This window comes from Equus przewalskii, chromosome 31, assembly GCF_037783145.1.
Source record: "Equus przewalskii isolate Varuska chromosome 31, EquPr2, whole genome shotgun sequence".
NCBI classification, from domain to species: domain Eukaryota; kingdom Metazoa; phylum Chordata; class Mammalia; order Perissodactyla; family Equidae; genus Equus; species Equus przewalskii.
Genome location: NC_091861.1, coordinates 29134063 through 29149228, shown reverse-complemented (window position 1 = coordinate 29149228; position 15166 = coordinate 29134063). Strand labels below are relative to the sequence as shown.

Below are 15166 nucleotides of genomic sequence, written 5' to 3'. Positions count from 1 at the left end.
AGCTGGCTGCAGGGGTGACCCAAACTCCCGGGTCCTCCTGGATGCCCGCCCCGTGGCTCTGAAACCCGGCTGCCTGCTGCTGCTCCCAGGGGTGACTGAGTCAGCCGTCCCTCGCCAACTTATGAGTAACGCAAAGTCAGGCCTCCCTGCCTAGGGAGGGTTGTGGTTATGAGGGTGGAATTTAGAGAATTCGGAGTATCGGGTCATCCTGGCAGATCTCAGCTTCTCACCCGTCAGCTGAGACCTGGTGGGTTTCTGGCCTTGCTGCACCTCATCCGTAAACCAGGACAAGGACAGCCACCAGCGGGATGGTCGTGAGGGTTAAACAGGATGCCCTGTGTGTCCAGCAAGAGGCCGGCGTGTCACCTTATGGGCTCACTTTTTGTGTCAGACACAATAAAAATATTATAGAAAAGGACTCTACTATTAATAATGATAATCAAAGTCCTGAGCCTGCGTTTACATCTCAGAAGAATAGGGTAGAGTGCTTGCCTGCCGTGTATTCAACAAACTTCTCTGGGAGCCAGTGAGGAGGTGCCCCCCGGCCGACGGCCCGTGGAGGTAACGCGGGGTCCCCCTCCAGGAGTGGGGACTCGGGGTGACAGCGAAGAGAGGAAGGTCAGCAAGGGCAGGAGCTTTCTGGCGACTCCCAGGGCCTACACACTCGCCCCTCTGGGACTCCTCTCAGGCAGCTTTTCCTCCTGGGTCTCTGCATTCACCCCAAACCTCTTCCTTCCCATGGAGTCTCTCCTCCAGAGCCCCTGAGGGGCTGAGCCTGAGCAGCACCCTCTCTGGCAGGTGAGGCGCCTCTCCGAGCCCCCACAGCGCTGGCTTCCTCTTGGCGTCCTCTGTCCGGTGCTCAAGGCAGCATCCACATTCTCCTGACAGCGGTCCTTGCCCGTTCCCTGAGGCTCCCTGGGCCAGGGTCTTGCTTCTTGAATTCCCAGCAGAGATGAGAGTAGAGGTTGGCAGCCTGAATGTGTAGGAGAAATGGGTTCTCCGGGAGACACACGTTTCTCTGGGTCCTGTGCCAGGAAAGGCCTGGCTGCGGGATAGCGAGTGCCCAGGACTGCCGTGGCCGATGCTGCTGTCCCGTCAGGACTGTAAGAGGCCCCTGTCACCCACCGCAGTGTCTGGGCTCAAAGGATAAATTTTACAGTTGTCTGGACGTGAGAGCCCCGGGCAGGAAGCACCGTCTGGCCAGCCAGAGATTTCGTGCCGCTCTTGTTGATGGTTTCCTGTCCTGATGCCTTTGTCCACTTGCCCAGCTGTGCCCTGGGATGTGAGCGCAAAGCCCCGTCCAGCCTGGGCCTCGGTGATGAGGGGAGGGAGCAGCGATCAAGAGACCTGGGCGGAGAGAGACCCGTGAGCTGCGCAGTCCAGCAGCCCCTCCCCGTGACGAGCTCCTCTCCTCTGACACTCAAGGGGCATCTGGGCTTATTTCCCCCAGGAAAGCCCAGAATAAAAAGCAGTAAAGGCACACAGATGAATTCTATAGCCCGGCACACATGTAGAGAGGAAATTACCTTACAGTCGGGGCCATGCGTGTCTCTAAGTCTCGAAGCGTCCTCAGTGGGGCCAGCCTACCCCTGGAGTGGGTCTTCTAGTGCCCAGGGGAAAGGTGTGGAGGCTGGAAACCCTCCTCCCAAGTACGTGCAAACGGGGGCCCTTGAACCAGCAGGGTCTCTGAGGACCGCAAACACGCACACGGGGCCGGACGCCCCCTCTCCCAGGAAGGGTTGTAGGGTGGGGAGCTGCCTGTCTGCTTCTCCACGGCAGCCCCCCTCCGGCGGGGAGGCCCGTTCTGTTTTCTTTGCAGTGAAGTGGGGACGAGAGGGAGAAAGAATGAGTAACCACGGCAGCCAATCCCGGAATGAGACATCCAGGCTGGGAGAAACCGGGAGGAGGAATCCGGAGGGCACCTCCTTCAGTTCATTCAGCAAACATTCTTTAAACCTCACAGGGTGCCAGGCACTGGGCTAGGCCCTGGGGGTACAGAAATGGAAAAACAGTCCCGCCCTGTGGAAGCCGACAGGCAAACTCCTGCTGGCAGTGACCCAGGAGGCTGGGATGCCAGGACAGAGGGAGCCAGGAGTGCTGCTGGAGCCCAGGAAGTGCCCAAACCCGGCTGCGTGGTGGGGGCGCTGGGGGGGCAGGTGCCGGAGAGCCCACCTCTGACCTGAGCAGCGTCAGCCAGGGGAAGAGGAGGAGGTTGGTTCAGGGAGGAGAGACAGGCAGTTTGGGCACAGAAAGACGAGACAGGGAAGACCGGGATATTGTAGAACTCTGAGTATTTTAGTGTACCTTCTCACGAAAAATTATCCAAAATTTGGAAATAAGACAAAAAATGACTGTGTGATCTTTCAAAACCGTCCCAGAGTATTGCTGAGGCGGCCCAAGGACCCTGGGATGCTTTAGAGACCACAGCTCTGCAGTGACTTACCATCCTGCTGAGGCGGGCCCTGGAGGGGGCGGGGAGGGGGCTCTGTGAATTCAGATGCTAACTTGTAGGAAATTGATGAGTTGCAAATGGTTTTTAGCTGGAGGAGAAGATGACGTGAAAAGGTTACAGCATTATCGTCTTACAGGATGTGGACCAGTGTGTCCCCAACTTGGCGCTGCGATTCCGGGATTCTTTCCCCACAAACTCTATACACGTGGTCTCCTGCACCCTCTGCTGAACCAGCTCTACGCCTATTAATGAGTTAAACAAAGCTTTGCTGTGCGCTTACATTGATATGGGAGATCCTTGTCTTCGACTTTGTGGAAATTATACTTTGATGGAGAGCATACGAGGTCGTGGGAAAGGAGGGCTCCGCGTGTGTCACTAAAATAGAGGGGAGAGAGGGTGTTTAACGTCATAGGACACCAACAAGTGGTGTGGGTAGTTTCTTATAAACAAACCTGTGTTACCCAGCCCAGCGGTGCCATGGTTAGTATCCACAGGGAATGAAAGCATTTGTCCACGCAGAGACTTGCATGGGGACCTTCAGGGCAGCATTATTCATACTCGCCAAAACCCAGAATCAACCCAAACATCAGCTGACAGGTGAATGGATAGCATAGTATAGTATATCCCGCAGTGGATACTGCTCAGCAAGAATGAGGAGAGTCTGCTGGTATATCCAATGTGACGAGCAGATCTCAGAAACGTTACCCTGGTTAAGAACAGCCGGACAGAGATGAGTCCTGACACTATTTATAGCCTAGAAAAGGCAGACCGGTAGTGACAGAGGGAAGACCAGTGGTGGTCTGGGGCTGGGGAAGGAGGGGGAGATGGACCATGAAGGAGCTCTGGGGGGTGATGGAAGTGCCTGAACTTGGTTGTGGTGGTGGGCACAGGGTTGCATGCATGGGCAAAACTCGTCAAGGCAGACACTTAAAAGGAGTGAATTTTATTGTACGGAACTGATATCTCCAGTAAGCTGCTTGAACAAAGAGGGAGAGGAGAAAGGATGGAAAAGGTCCAAAGAGCATGGGCTGGGCAGGAGGGCTCCCGAAGCAGCAACAGGGCGTGTGCTCTTCTGCTGAGATGGGAGGGAGGGAGAGGAGGGCGGGTGGACAGGCAGGGTCTGCAGCAGGGAGCAGGGGTCCCAGCTCTGCAGTGGAGACGGAGAGCACTCACTCCGCTGGCTGTTCGGGCCTTCCGTCTCCTGCAGGACGAACATCACTGTAGCTTTTCAGAGGGAACAGCAGACAGGCCCCAGAGGGCTGCCTTCTTGTCTTGACTGTCTGTACCGCGACGGTTAATTCCCATAAGCTCTCGACTCTCAGGTTCCTCATCTAGAAATACGGATATTCGTCCCTTCCCTGCCTCTATCAGGGTCACTGTGAGGACAAATCAGAAAATGCACAGGAAAGCACTTTACTGCAGGGCTATCGATGAGGCAGGTGAGAGACGAGCTGCGGCTCTTATCTGTTCCACACGGGCTCACTCTGTCCTGCTTGTGGCTCGTTCTGTTACGATCTCCATGCAGACAGGGGCCTAATGGAGACGTCTATGTTCTGCACAGTCCCTGGGGCGGTTCTCATCCCACAGAAGGTGGCAGAACCCTTGTGATGTTTAGAGGTCTTTTCAACAAGGGATTTAAAACTTGAGGGCTCTTTTTGGTGGCATTTTCTGCTTCTCTGGGCCGAGTGGCACCCTGCTGCTCATGTTGATGATCGTGTGGGGGAGGAAAACCTTTTCCTCTACCTCCTTAGATTCAGTAACTGGGATGTGCAAATTAAACAAAGAAAAGACAGATTAACAGGACAAAGGACATACAAATTTTATTTGACATCAATATTTTAATTTTTATGTGCATGAAGACCTTCGCAGAAAAGAAGTGAATGGGGCCAGCCCGGTGGCACAGTGGTTAAGTTCGCACGTTCCACTTCTTGGCGGCCTGGGTTTCGCTGGTTCGGATCCCGGGTGCGGACATGGCACTGCTTGGCAAGCCGTGCTGTGGTAGACGTCCCACATATAAAGTAAAGGAAGATGGGCACGGATGTTAGCTCAGGGCCAGTCTTCCTCAGCAAAAAGAGGAGGATTGGCAGCAGATGTTAGCTCAGGGCTAATCTTCCTTAAAAAAAAAAAAAGAAGTGAAGATGCAAAGAGAGAGTTAAACTTGGGGGCTCATATACCGTTTGAACAAAGGGTGATAAAGTGTGAAGTGAGGTCTGGCCTTCTGGAGGTGGCCCATTGTGGGAAGGTTAACATGGGGGGGAAACTAACAGAAGAGAAGGGTTATTCAGTAAGGGTTTAGCTTGTGCAGGCTCATCTTGGCACCTTGGTCTCCGTCTGCAGTGACAGATGGTTCTTCCTTTCCTGGTGCCAGAGGAAGGACACCTCCACAAGGGGAATTTATGCCCTGCTTTTTTAGGCAGACAAGACGAGGACAGGGCGCTTTTCCTGTGTCTGCTTTTTCTCAATTGCCTTCAGTTCAAAATAATCTTTACGCCCAAGTGGCGTATTTGGGGGGCACGTCCTGACCCACTTCGATGTCTAACAGTGACTCGGCACTTTCCGTGTCCCAGGCTTGTTCTGAATGTTTCTGATGCCTTAACTTGTTTAATCCTCCAAACCTTTGCAGTGAGTACCGTGATAAGCATGCCCGACTTACACGCGAGGAACCAGGGAGCAGAGAGATTGTGAACTCACCCTCAGTTCTCCAGCAGAACCCAGAGGAGCAGAGCCCAGATTCAAAGGCAGGCTGTCTGTCTACCCCAAGGGCCTCCTCGCCCAACCTTGTCTGCACGTCAGCCGTTTGCAAATCCTTTGATCTCAGGGCCCCTTTAGACTCTTAAAAATGATGGAAGACCCCAATGATCTTTTGTTTATATGGGTTATATCTATTGCTATTTATCAAGTTAGAAATTAAAATGAACAAATTTTAAAAATCTATTTTAAAATGGCAATAATAAACCTATTATCTGTTGCAAAAGCAACGTTTTTATTCAACAGAGGACTTACATAGTCCAAAACAAAAAATTTCTTGAGAAGAATGGCATTGTTTCACATTTTCCCCAGATCTCTTTGGTATCTGCCTTAATAGCACACAGATGGACGCACCTCTCTGCTTCGGCTCTTCCTCTGCTGTGGCGTGTTGCTTGAGATGCGTGAATAAAACCCAGCTTCACACAGATGTGTGAGGGGTTGGAAGGGCGAAGAGTATTTAATATCCTTTTCCTACATTGTGCACATCCTTTGACACGACATCAATACTCAGCAAACGGACTCTCTTAGAGGCTGGTTGCGACGTGGACTGGAGGCTGGATCAGTGACCTTTGTACTCTGTGACGTTAGCATCCGTTGTTCTGTCTTGGTGGATAATTTTCAGAGTGATGGACATGTGCTGTTAGTTTCATGGGTGTAGACAAACATCAAGATTTATTAAATTGCACAATTTCAATATGTGCAGTTTATTGTATGTCAATTATACAGCAATAAAGCTGTTTAAAAACAAAAACCACCCCCACAGCCAGATTGTCCTTACTTACTCAGAAAAGCAACACAGCATGAAGGAAAACAGCCCATCGGGGTTTGTCTGGCGCTTCGGAGCTGTGAGCTTGGGCGTGGTCATGAATTCAGTCGTTTCACAGGTATTGAACGCCATCAGGCTCTCCCAGGTGTCGGCCTGAAGCAGTAAACAAGCCATGGTCCACACAGCAGCTTACAGCTGGTTGGAGGGACAGGCGGTGACAAAGCCGGGTGGCACAGAATAGCTCTGTGGAATAGCTGGGAGGGGCAATTAATCCAGGCGGGTGATCAGAGAAAGCTTCCTGGAAGAGGTGCCGTCTAAGCAAAAACCTCGGTAGGCATACTTTATGAGTTAACCAGGCGAAGACGGGAAAGATGAGTTTCCCCAGCAGAGGGAATATAACTGCAAAAGCCCAGAGACGTGCAGAGTGGCTCAGCAAGCCTGCGGTGCAGCAGAGATAGCCTGTGGGAGGAGAAGGAGGGTGCCAAGAGAGGTCTGCCATCAGGCCCTGCAGGGCCTGGTCCAGGAGAGCAGCGGAGAGCCGCGGAAGGATGTCAGCTAAGAGCACTGAGATGAGAGATACACTTTAGAAGGGTTTCTCTGCTGCAGAACGGAGAATAAATTAGAGGGTCCCCGCGTGCGGGAGCCAAGCTGAGGCCTGGAAACCGGCTGGCAGGCTGTTACAGGGTGGCCAGAGGCGCCGGTGGTCTGCGAGAAGGTAGGCACGTTGGATATAGAAAGCGATGTTTACAATCAGTTTTAACGACAAAGATAAGGCATGTTCTTAAAAGCAGAGCAATACGGGGCAGCCCGGTGGCGCAGCGGTTAAGTTCACACGTTCTGCTTCGGTGGCCCGGGGTTCACCCGTTCAGATCCCGGGTGCGGACATGGCACCACTTGGCAGGCCGTGCTGTGGCAGGCGTCCCACACACAAAGTAGAGGAAGATGGGCACGGATGTTAGCTCAGGGCTAATCTTCCTAAAAAAAAAAAAAGCAAAGCAAACCGACAGCATTTCAAGTAGAGACTAAAGGCCACCTCCATTCCCAGCCTGGAGAGAAAGCCCCTGAGGGACCAGCCTAGGTGGAGCAGACCCGGCTGAGCCGCGGGGTCCAGCCGCCTCGGCAGCAGCCCCAGCTGATGCAGCTTCTCCACCGGGACCCAGGCCGCCTCATCCTCCTCCCATGAAATGCTCTGGGGGTTCTTTTCTGAGTTCAGCCTAGATTCTGTGTTTGGGGCCCCCCAACAATTCTGGGAGTTACCTTTACCCCTTAAAAAAAAATCTCCTTTTGCTTAAATGGATTCTATTGTTGTAATTAAGAACACTTGAGACTTAGGCAAAGGGATGACTAACCGGCAAGGGGGCTGGAAAGAGCTGGAACGAGGCTGAGAGGTCTAAGTTGGGTTTGGAGGGAAGAAGGCAGAAAGCTGCTGATAGACAGAGGGACAAGGCAGCCGCGCTGGGACCAGAGGTTTCAAAATTCTGTTAGAAATAGACTAGAAGAAGCTGTGGGGGACCAGGGAGGTCACGGGCCATTTGAACCTGACTTAAGCGGTGGGGCAGTCCCCAGTGGTGACAAAATTCAGGATGCGGTCACGAGACGGATGGCTGAGCAGGAGACAGATCTTTGGAGTCTCGATCAAGGAACGAGAGGTTCCTGGACTGGATGGGGTTTCTCTGCGGGCTTTGAAATCACCCAGAATAATGGCAGGAGGAGGAGAGACCCCCAAAGCAGGTCCCCTGTTTTATTTCGGGGTGGCAAAAATTACACTCAGAGACTGAGACTGTCTTTGCCAAAATTTTATTTATCGCGGGGCCACTGTGGGATTTATAATCGTTTCACAAACCAATAGGATAGATAGAATCAATAGATAGAATCGTTTCACGAGCATACAGGATAATGTCTCTTAATAAGCCAATAAAGGAATAACAACGCACTCCAAACCAACGACAGATTAATCACACTATTGTTCCAGGCCAGGGGAGATGAAAGGAATAAAGTCCAGATTTAATCGAGGTGTGCCTTCCCAACAGGGCGACTTGACCGACAGAAGAGCTGACTCCGGGGGGCCAGCGCAGAATAAAAGTCCCCTGTCGCTAGAGCACGTTGCTAGGGAACAGGCGTCGGTGTTGGCGGGCAGGCTGATCTCCATCACAGCCGCTGTGTGGTTTGTCACCACCACCCATAAGGGCGTGGCTCTGCCACAGCAGGAGTTAATGCCCCACGGTCCTCAGAGAGTTTATTTAGGTCAGTAAAGACTGCCCCACCCAGACCGAAACTCTGGGATAATTCTCACAAACCCTGGGTATCTATGGTCTGAATGTCCCCTCCCCACTGTCACTTCTCCACGTTCACACTGACCACCCCCGGCAGCGCTCGTCCTCAGTTGGGGTCCCGAGTTCTTATAACGACAACAGGCGAGATGATGGCATCCTGACATGACTTACTTCATTCCTATATCAAAACGCCTTTTTGTTTGTTTGTCTTTGTCATTAGCAAGTGGATTAAAACTTAATTCACTTAAGTCATAAGCAAGCGGATTTGAAATCGTATCAAACCAATACACGACGTCCCCAATCCAAAGAAAGAGGTCAAGTAACCCGCAGGTCACAGAGCGGAGTGACAAAGGGAGGGCAGAGCCGAGGGCAGGGGCCTCACAGCAACAGCTGGACGTGACTCTGCTGTGCAATGGCCACGCAGCGCCTGGGGGCAGGGAGTCACAGACACCCCAGGGATGCTGCTGGGAAGGGGGTCCCAGGGGAGCCAGGTTCCCTGTTGAAGCCATAGGTGCTGGGACTACTCCCTGAAAGGGATGAGTTGAGCATGTAGAGTTTTCACGGATCAGGACTTTCAGATGACAAGATGGAAAGGTCTAGAAGACAGGGAGGCAGTGGAAGGCTGAGTCTGGGGAGAGGAAGCTCAGAACAGCTAGGGAAGAAGCATACAGAGAGCGGAGCCATGCCCTACGTTTTAGATGGTGACCTGCACACCCCAGGGGGTGCTCAGGGCTCGGTGGCTGTGTGACCTCGCTCCCCAGGGAGGACAGTCTCCAAAGGAGGCTGTTGATGAGGATGGTAGTCTCTGGGGGAGAGATCAGGCCCAGACAGGGATTCTAGACCAAGTGGGGAAGTTACTTACCTCCCTGACACTCAGTTTCCTTATTTGTAAAATGGGTACAAGAATACCTAACTTGCCAGGTCATTGCAAGTTTTAGAAATACAGATAAAGCAAGGCATTTAACCAAGTGTTGGCCCCAGGTATGTTCTCAGTAAACACCACATGCTGGTTATGCTTGTTGTAATCAAGTCCCTGTGGGGAGGCTGAGGCGTGGAGGAGAGATATATGGGGTGAGGTCCTAGGGCTGGAGAGACCTCGACTGGCGTCCTCAGGAAAGGTGGTCCCGGCTTCTCCTGGGACCCAAGCTTTCACTCTCTCTCAATCTAGAGTACTGGAAACACAGAGGCACCCATCACCAGACAGGAAGTTTTCTTCTCGGGGGACCATCCCTCACATCCCGTTGCCCAGAGCCCAGGGCACCCCCGAGGCCCTGCCCTACCCTTCAGTGCCCCTCCCATCAGTATCTCTGACCCACTAAACGCCCTGCCCACCCCACACACCTCTTAGCCTGCGGCAAGGCAACATCTTGGCGGGAGGAGTACCCATGGGCAGCAGAGGAGGGTCATGAAGTCCTCGGCCAGCCGCGGCCATGGTGACAAGCTGGAGGCCTGGGCACCGTGGGGAGCCGGCCCAGAGAAGAGCCTGCTCCTTCTGCCCTCCATCCTGTCTTCCTGGTTGCCCTTTGCTCTGCTGCCCTCCCCCCAAACACACCCCCAGCTCTGCACCTGGCTCAGCCCGTTTCTGTCCCTCACTGGCTCTCTTGGGGCCCCATTTCACCCGTTCCCACCTCTTTCTGAAAAGGGACAATAAGTTTTAAAAATTTGGAATGTTATTAGCATTGGGGCTCAGGGCAGGCTGCCCCAAAATATCCCACAATGACATATTGATTATTTTGAATTTAAGTTACTTGTTTCGACATAAAAATTTGACCTTCTTCTCTCTGTTCTCCTAAAAGCAAGAAATGAATCTCCCATGTGAAGGGTGCTCCCTGCATCTTTGTTCCCAGAGCCAGGGATTCAGGGCTGAGAAGCTGCATAAACAAACCTTGTGACTTTTACTAATTTACTACCTCAAGCCTAAACTCTCCTCAAATTCCTCACTAATTACATACCCCAAACCTAAGTGTCTTTGTCCTGTCAACTCCACATAAACTTGTTGTTTCTTTATATAAAAGATATAAAAGCAGCCTGCTTTACCCATCTTGGGGAGCGTCACTTTTCTATGATCTCCCGTGCACAGGCATTAAATTGATTTTTCTCCTGTTAATATGGTCTTGTGTCAATATTACTGTTATTCATCTGGTCATAAGAACTCAAGAGAGGCAAAGGAGGGGGTCTCCCCTCCTGACATCAGTTTTACAGGTGTGCATGCATGCACACACGTGCACACACGCCCACACCCCCATTCTTCATCTCCCCCTTCTATCTGTCCCTCCCCGTCTTGTTCCCGCCCATCCCCCTGGACTGACTGTGTTTTTCCTCACTCCTCTCCTTCTCCCCAGGTCTGTTCCTGGCTGTCCCTTCAGTGATCTGAGCTCCCTTCTTGGCATCTGTGGGAATGAGATCCTGAACAGCCCAGTAGGATGCTGCTAAGTGGCACGGCAGAGTTGGCCTCTGAAGCCACAGAAACTTCACTCTGAATTCCACCCCGTCTGCCTGCCCAAGTCATGGAAGCTCTCCACGCCTCGGTTCCTTCACCTGTAAAATGGTTTGTGGAGATGCGGGATTAGTACCTATCTAGATTTCAGCTCAAGACAAGCCCACAGGATGACAGCTGATGTCCCCAGAGCTCATCTCTTCTCTCCCACTGCCTTGTCTGTCCAGGTCTTCAGTCTGAGACCAAGAACAGGTCACTCATTCAGTCCTGATGTCCCCTAGTCCTGGCATCAACTAGCTGGACCCAGGTACCAGCCTCCCTTGCCCGCCCCCCTGCATGCCCGCGGGCCTCCTCTGCCAGGGCAGCAGCCTGCCACAGCCGGCCCGAGCAGGACGGGGTTGGGAACATCTCCAGCCCCTGGCAGGGCCCAGTGTCAGTTTCAGGCCCTTCTGGGGTAGAAGGAGGTGTGGGGTGGGGCTGCCAAAGTCAACACAGCCCGTCTCCACAGGCGGGGCCTGGTTTGGCACCTGTGGACCTCGTTCCCAGCCCACATGCCCGGGTCCTGGCCTCTCCTGGGGTCGGCTGGGGTTTCTCTCCCCCCAGCTCTCAGAGTACAAAGCTTCTCCGTCTCCATCATGCAGTCTGCTCATCGCTCTCCAGGACCACGGACCTGCCAGCCGCTCCCTTCCCCAAACCCCAGACAAGCCCCTGGAGTATTTGTCCTCTGCACATACACCTAAGACAGAAACTACCCACCCCCCACGATTCACGGCCACATTAGCGTGACTTTACCATTCCAGCTAAAAGCCCTGACTGTTCACTATAGGAACTTCCAGAAAGCCCTGCGAACTCTGCAGCAGTTTGCTCCCTAAAATTTTCACCTAAAATGCTCAGCTTGCTCTTTCCACGAATCCTTGACTTGCACAGTGATCCTCACCCCATTACGTCAAGGCCCCTCACTGTGAAAGTCCCATCTGGAACCAAATTTCCAGCTCCCCATCCATTCCGACCTTGCCCACCCTGACCCAGGGGCTGCCCAACCTTATCCACACGGCAGCTCTTCACTGAGGGGAACGGCAAACGGGGCTTGTTACCGGGAGGTCGTGCTGGTGATGTTTGGGGAGTGGGCATTCGACACTTTCTACTCATCTTCTCCCCAAAATGAGCCGCTCTGGTCTCTGCAGGTGCAGCCCCAATGAGACCCCAAACCTGGCCACCACCCCTGAACAGCATGTGTTTTCTCAATTCCTCGGGCCAAGCCCAGCTCCCCGCCCTACAGCAGCCACTGCCTGCCTAGGCCAGGCCCACCCAGGTCTCCTCACCTGTGGACAGAAGGGATGGGATGGTGGGAAGGGAGTGGATTTAACTAACAAATGGGTGAGGGTTGCAATTGGGGGTGGGCAGAACCCCACCCCTCCAGACTCTCTCCCTCAAATGAACGGGAAGGGGGCAACCCTCCCCCCCATCCAACAGCCTGATTTGTTTTGCAAAATTTGAGGGTGTTCTACACCCAGGCCCCAGGGAAGACGCAAGAGCAGGTGGAGACAAGGCCACTCCACACCCGGCTCCCCCCTCCCCACAGTGTGCGTCCCTTCTTCACTCTACTTCCAAATCTTCTCCAGGTCTCCTAGCCCCCAGACACTCTGCACCCCAAACCCCTAAGCCCTTCCCCTGGGACCTGTGTGCTCAGGTAAGAGAACCTGGCAATGAGCAGCCAGCCCTTCCCCCAAACAGACGGGGCAGCAAACACCCGAGGCCTGCCCTCCCGGGGACCACAACAGCTGCATTTTGAGCCTGAGGCTGGAGCAATTCAGAAAGAAGCCCCGCCTCGCTCAGGGCCCAGACGTGCCCCCGGGGTGGGGGTGGGGGGGGCAGCGGGAAGTTGCCAGTGCCCTTTGCCCACAAGGGGCAGGCTCAGCGGGAGCCACCCGCCGCCTCACCCAGCACTGCCCGCCCTCCCCGGGCAGGGCCCTCCTTCCTCCCCCCCAGGGCTCCCTCCCAGGCCGGCCGGGTCCCAGGGCTGCTGCACAAAGAGCCCTTTGTCTGGCTGGAAACAATGCCTCTCCCCTGTATGGCAACACGGCTGTGTCTCATAATCAAGCTTTCAGAGGCTGGATCAAAGGGCACTCCAGCAGAGTTGTGCTCGGAGCTGCTGACAACCTGTCATCCACCCTTAATCCTCACCTGTCCCCAGCCCACTGAGAGCACCTTTCTCCCCGGGGCAGGGCCTGTGTGCACCCTGGAGCGGAAGGGAGCTGGGGGGGACCAAGGAGGGCAGGGTGGGTCTCTCCCGCTGGCACCTTGGGCTCAGGTTACAGCCCCTGCCAGCAGAGCACTGGGTGTGGACGTGCAAAGAGGCACTACCTGGGGAGAAGGAGAGGGTGGTGCCTGGTTTGGCCCGGGGCCACCCCCATCTCCCAGATCCCCTCTCAGGCGGGCGGGCGGGTGTGGGCAACCCCTCAGACCCGCCAGAGCCTCTCGTCCCCATCTGCTTGGGCGCTGGGTGAGTCTCTGCCCAGAGACACAGGGCTTGGCCCCTGTTGTGCCCGTGGCTCTGCAGCCCCTGGCCTGTCACCTCCCTCCCCACCTTTGCCCACCTCCCAGGTCCTGTCTCTGCTCCCGCAAGGGCCACCTCGCCTTGTGGCCCTCCCCACCGGTCCCTGCGTCTCTCACAGGGGAACCAGGGACGGTATCCAGGGGGCCTTCCCTCCTCCGTTACCCTGTGTCCACCCCCTCAACTCACAAACTCCCTCTTTGCCTCCACCAGCAGACCCTTCGTATCTCTGTTTTGGAATCCAACAAAGACAAGCTCTAGACCGCTTGGAGATTAAAACCAGCCCCTCCCTCGAGGCTGGAGCCCCCTCTCTGGGGCCAGCGCTGCAGTCAGAGCAGAAAATCACATGATCGCTGCTGGAAGAGGCGTTGGGCCAGTTCCTCCCGGATCACACGCGAGTTCTGCGCAGCTACCCCATCGTTCCTGGGAGATCATAGATTTTCTTGGTATTTCAAAATAATGTAAGCATCACTGATCTGGCCCGGTCTACATCATTTTACAGATGGGGAAACTGAGGCTCAGGGAGGGGAACTCACCCAGCGGGCTTCGTGGTACAGCTGAGGCCACAAGTTATGGCATCACGACCATGATGTGGGTCCCTGCCTTTCCTCCAGAAGAGCCCTCCCAGCAGCCCCACCTCAGGGGTTTGTGACCTTTTACAAGGTCAAGGTTAATTCAAACGTCTGGGAGACACATGGTCAAGCAGAGATGGACCAGATAAGAGCTGACCGAGGAGGCTATGAATAAACACATGGGTTCAACCTGCAGGGTGCAGGGCACTGAGATAGCAACAGGCTGCCTCCACGATGCACGACACACGTGCAGACCTGTGCTCGCGAGGAGGGGGCCCAGAGGAGCCTCGTGCCACCCCCGCCAGGCTGGCTGTGGGCAGAAGTTCAGGACCTCCGCTCCAGGACCAGGGGACTCGTTGAGCGTTCTGGGTGAGCCCCAGCTGAGGTACGAGAGGGACCTCACAGGTAGGTCAAGGACCACAGACCACGTGTGACCTGGGCCCTGGTGTGTGGCCTGGGCTCTGTGGAGACAGGCAGGAGGAAGGGGTCCCGTCCCAGAGACAGGGCTCACGGCCCCACCTGCTCCTCACACAGCAGCCAGACCCTCCAGCCGCCCCTCCCACTCGGAGTCAGAGCTGACGTCCTCCAGGGCCCCAGAGATCTGCCTGCGCCCCAGACCCCCTCCTGGCCCCTGGTGTCCTCTTCGTTCCGCTTGCAATCCTGCTCCTTGGCCCCTGGCCCCACAGCCGCTCTGCCTGAGTCTCTCCCCACGACAGGCCCCGCTCAGGTCTCAGACCTCAGGCCTCTGCTCAGCCATTCCCTTAACCCAGAGACCACCTGGGCGAGCCCACCCAGGAGCCAGCCTTGCCCCGGCTCCATCCCCAGCCCTTCCCCCTGCTTTGTTTTCCTTCAGGGAACCGATCAGCCCCTGACATAATTATTTGACTTACTGTTGATTATATTTTTTATTTTATGTATATAATCTATTATATGGTGTAATATAGCTTAGTACAAAAATATTTCATATATCATTTATATATTTTTTAAATAGAATTATCATAAATGATTTTGTTAATTACATTTTCATTACTATCTATAACGTTGTTAACTCTATTTTCATTGTTGGTCTGTGGCTGAAGCGGCACAGGAAGGAGAATGCTAGACAAACCCCACAGCCCATTTCCCCACGGGGAGAATGGGAGGGACAAAGCTGCGTCTCTCAGATCCCAGGGTGGGACGGGCTGTGCTGGGCGGGCGTTGAGGTGGGGCCGAGGGGCAGTTTGGGGCGAGGCAGGGTGTGTGGGAGGCTGGCAGGAGGACCTTGGTGGGGCCCTGTGCAGAGGACTTCAAATTCCCAAGTGAGATGGGGCCGGGGTGAGGGCAGCCCCCAGGCGCGATGTCGCCTCCTCCAGCGTCTTTTCTGA

At 54.4% G+C, this 15166-nt stretch overlaps 3 long non-coding RNA genes across 5 annotated transcripts; 1 reads left to right on the top strand and 2 right to left on the bottom strand.

The window, feature by feature from the left end:
* Nucleotides 1-403: 403 nt before the first annotated feature.
* LOC139080587 (uncharacterized) lies at nucleotides 404-1772 on the bottom strand. The gene is made up of 2 exons (XR_011535198.1): nucleotides 1527-1772; nucleotides 404-1347 (listed from the first exon to the last, which is right to left on the bottom strand). It is a non-coding gene; the product is annotated as an uncharacterized lncRNA (long non-coding RNA).
* A 2474-nt stretch (nucleotides 1773-4246) lies between these two features.
* Nucleotides 4247-6190, bottom strand: LOC139080600 (uncharacterized). Of its 2 annotated transcripts, XR_011535209.1 has the most exons (3): nucleotides 5983-6190; nucleotides 5555-5837; nucleotides 4247-4565 (listed from the first exon to the last, which is right to left on the bottom strand). It is a non-coding gene; the product is annotated as an uncharacterized lncRNA (long non-coding RNA). The 2 variants fall into 2 exon arrangements; XR_011535208.1 differs by having other exon boundaries at nucleotides 4247-5837; nucleotides 5983-6189.
* Nucleotides 6191-6361: 171 nt separating this feature from the next.
* On the top strand, nucleotides 6362-14836 carry LOC139080599 (uncharacterized). 2 transcript variants are annotated; one of them, XR_011535207.1, is made up of 5 exons: nucleotides 6362-6681; nucleotides 10582-10787; nucleotides 10904-10983; nucleotides 13444-13691; nucleotides 13999-14836. It is a non-coding gene; the product is annotated as an uncharacterized lncRNA (long non-coding RNA). The 2 variants fall into 2 exon arrangements; XR_011535206.1 differs by lacking the exon at nucleotides 13999-14836 and having other exon boundaries at nucleotides 13444-13704.
* Nucleotides 14837-15166: the final 330 nt, after the last annotated feature.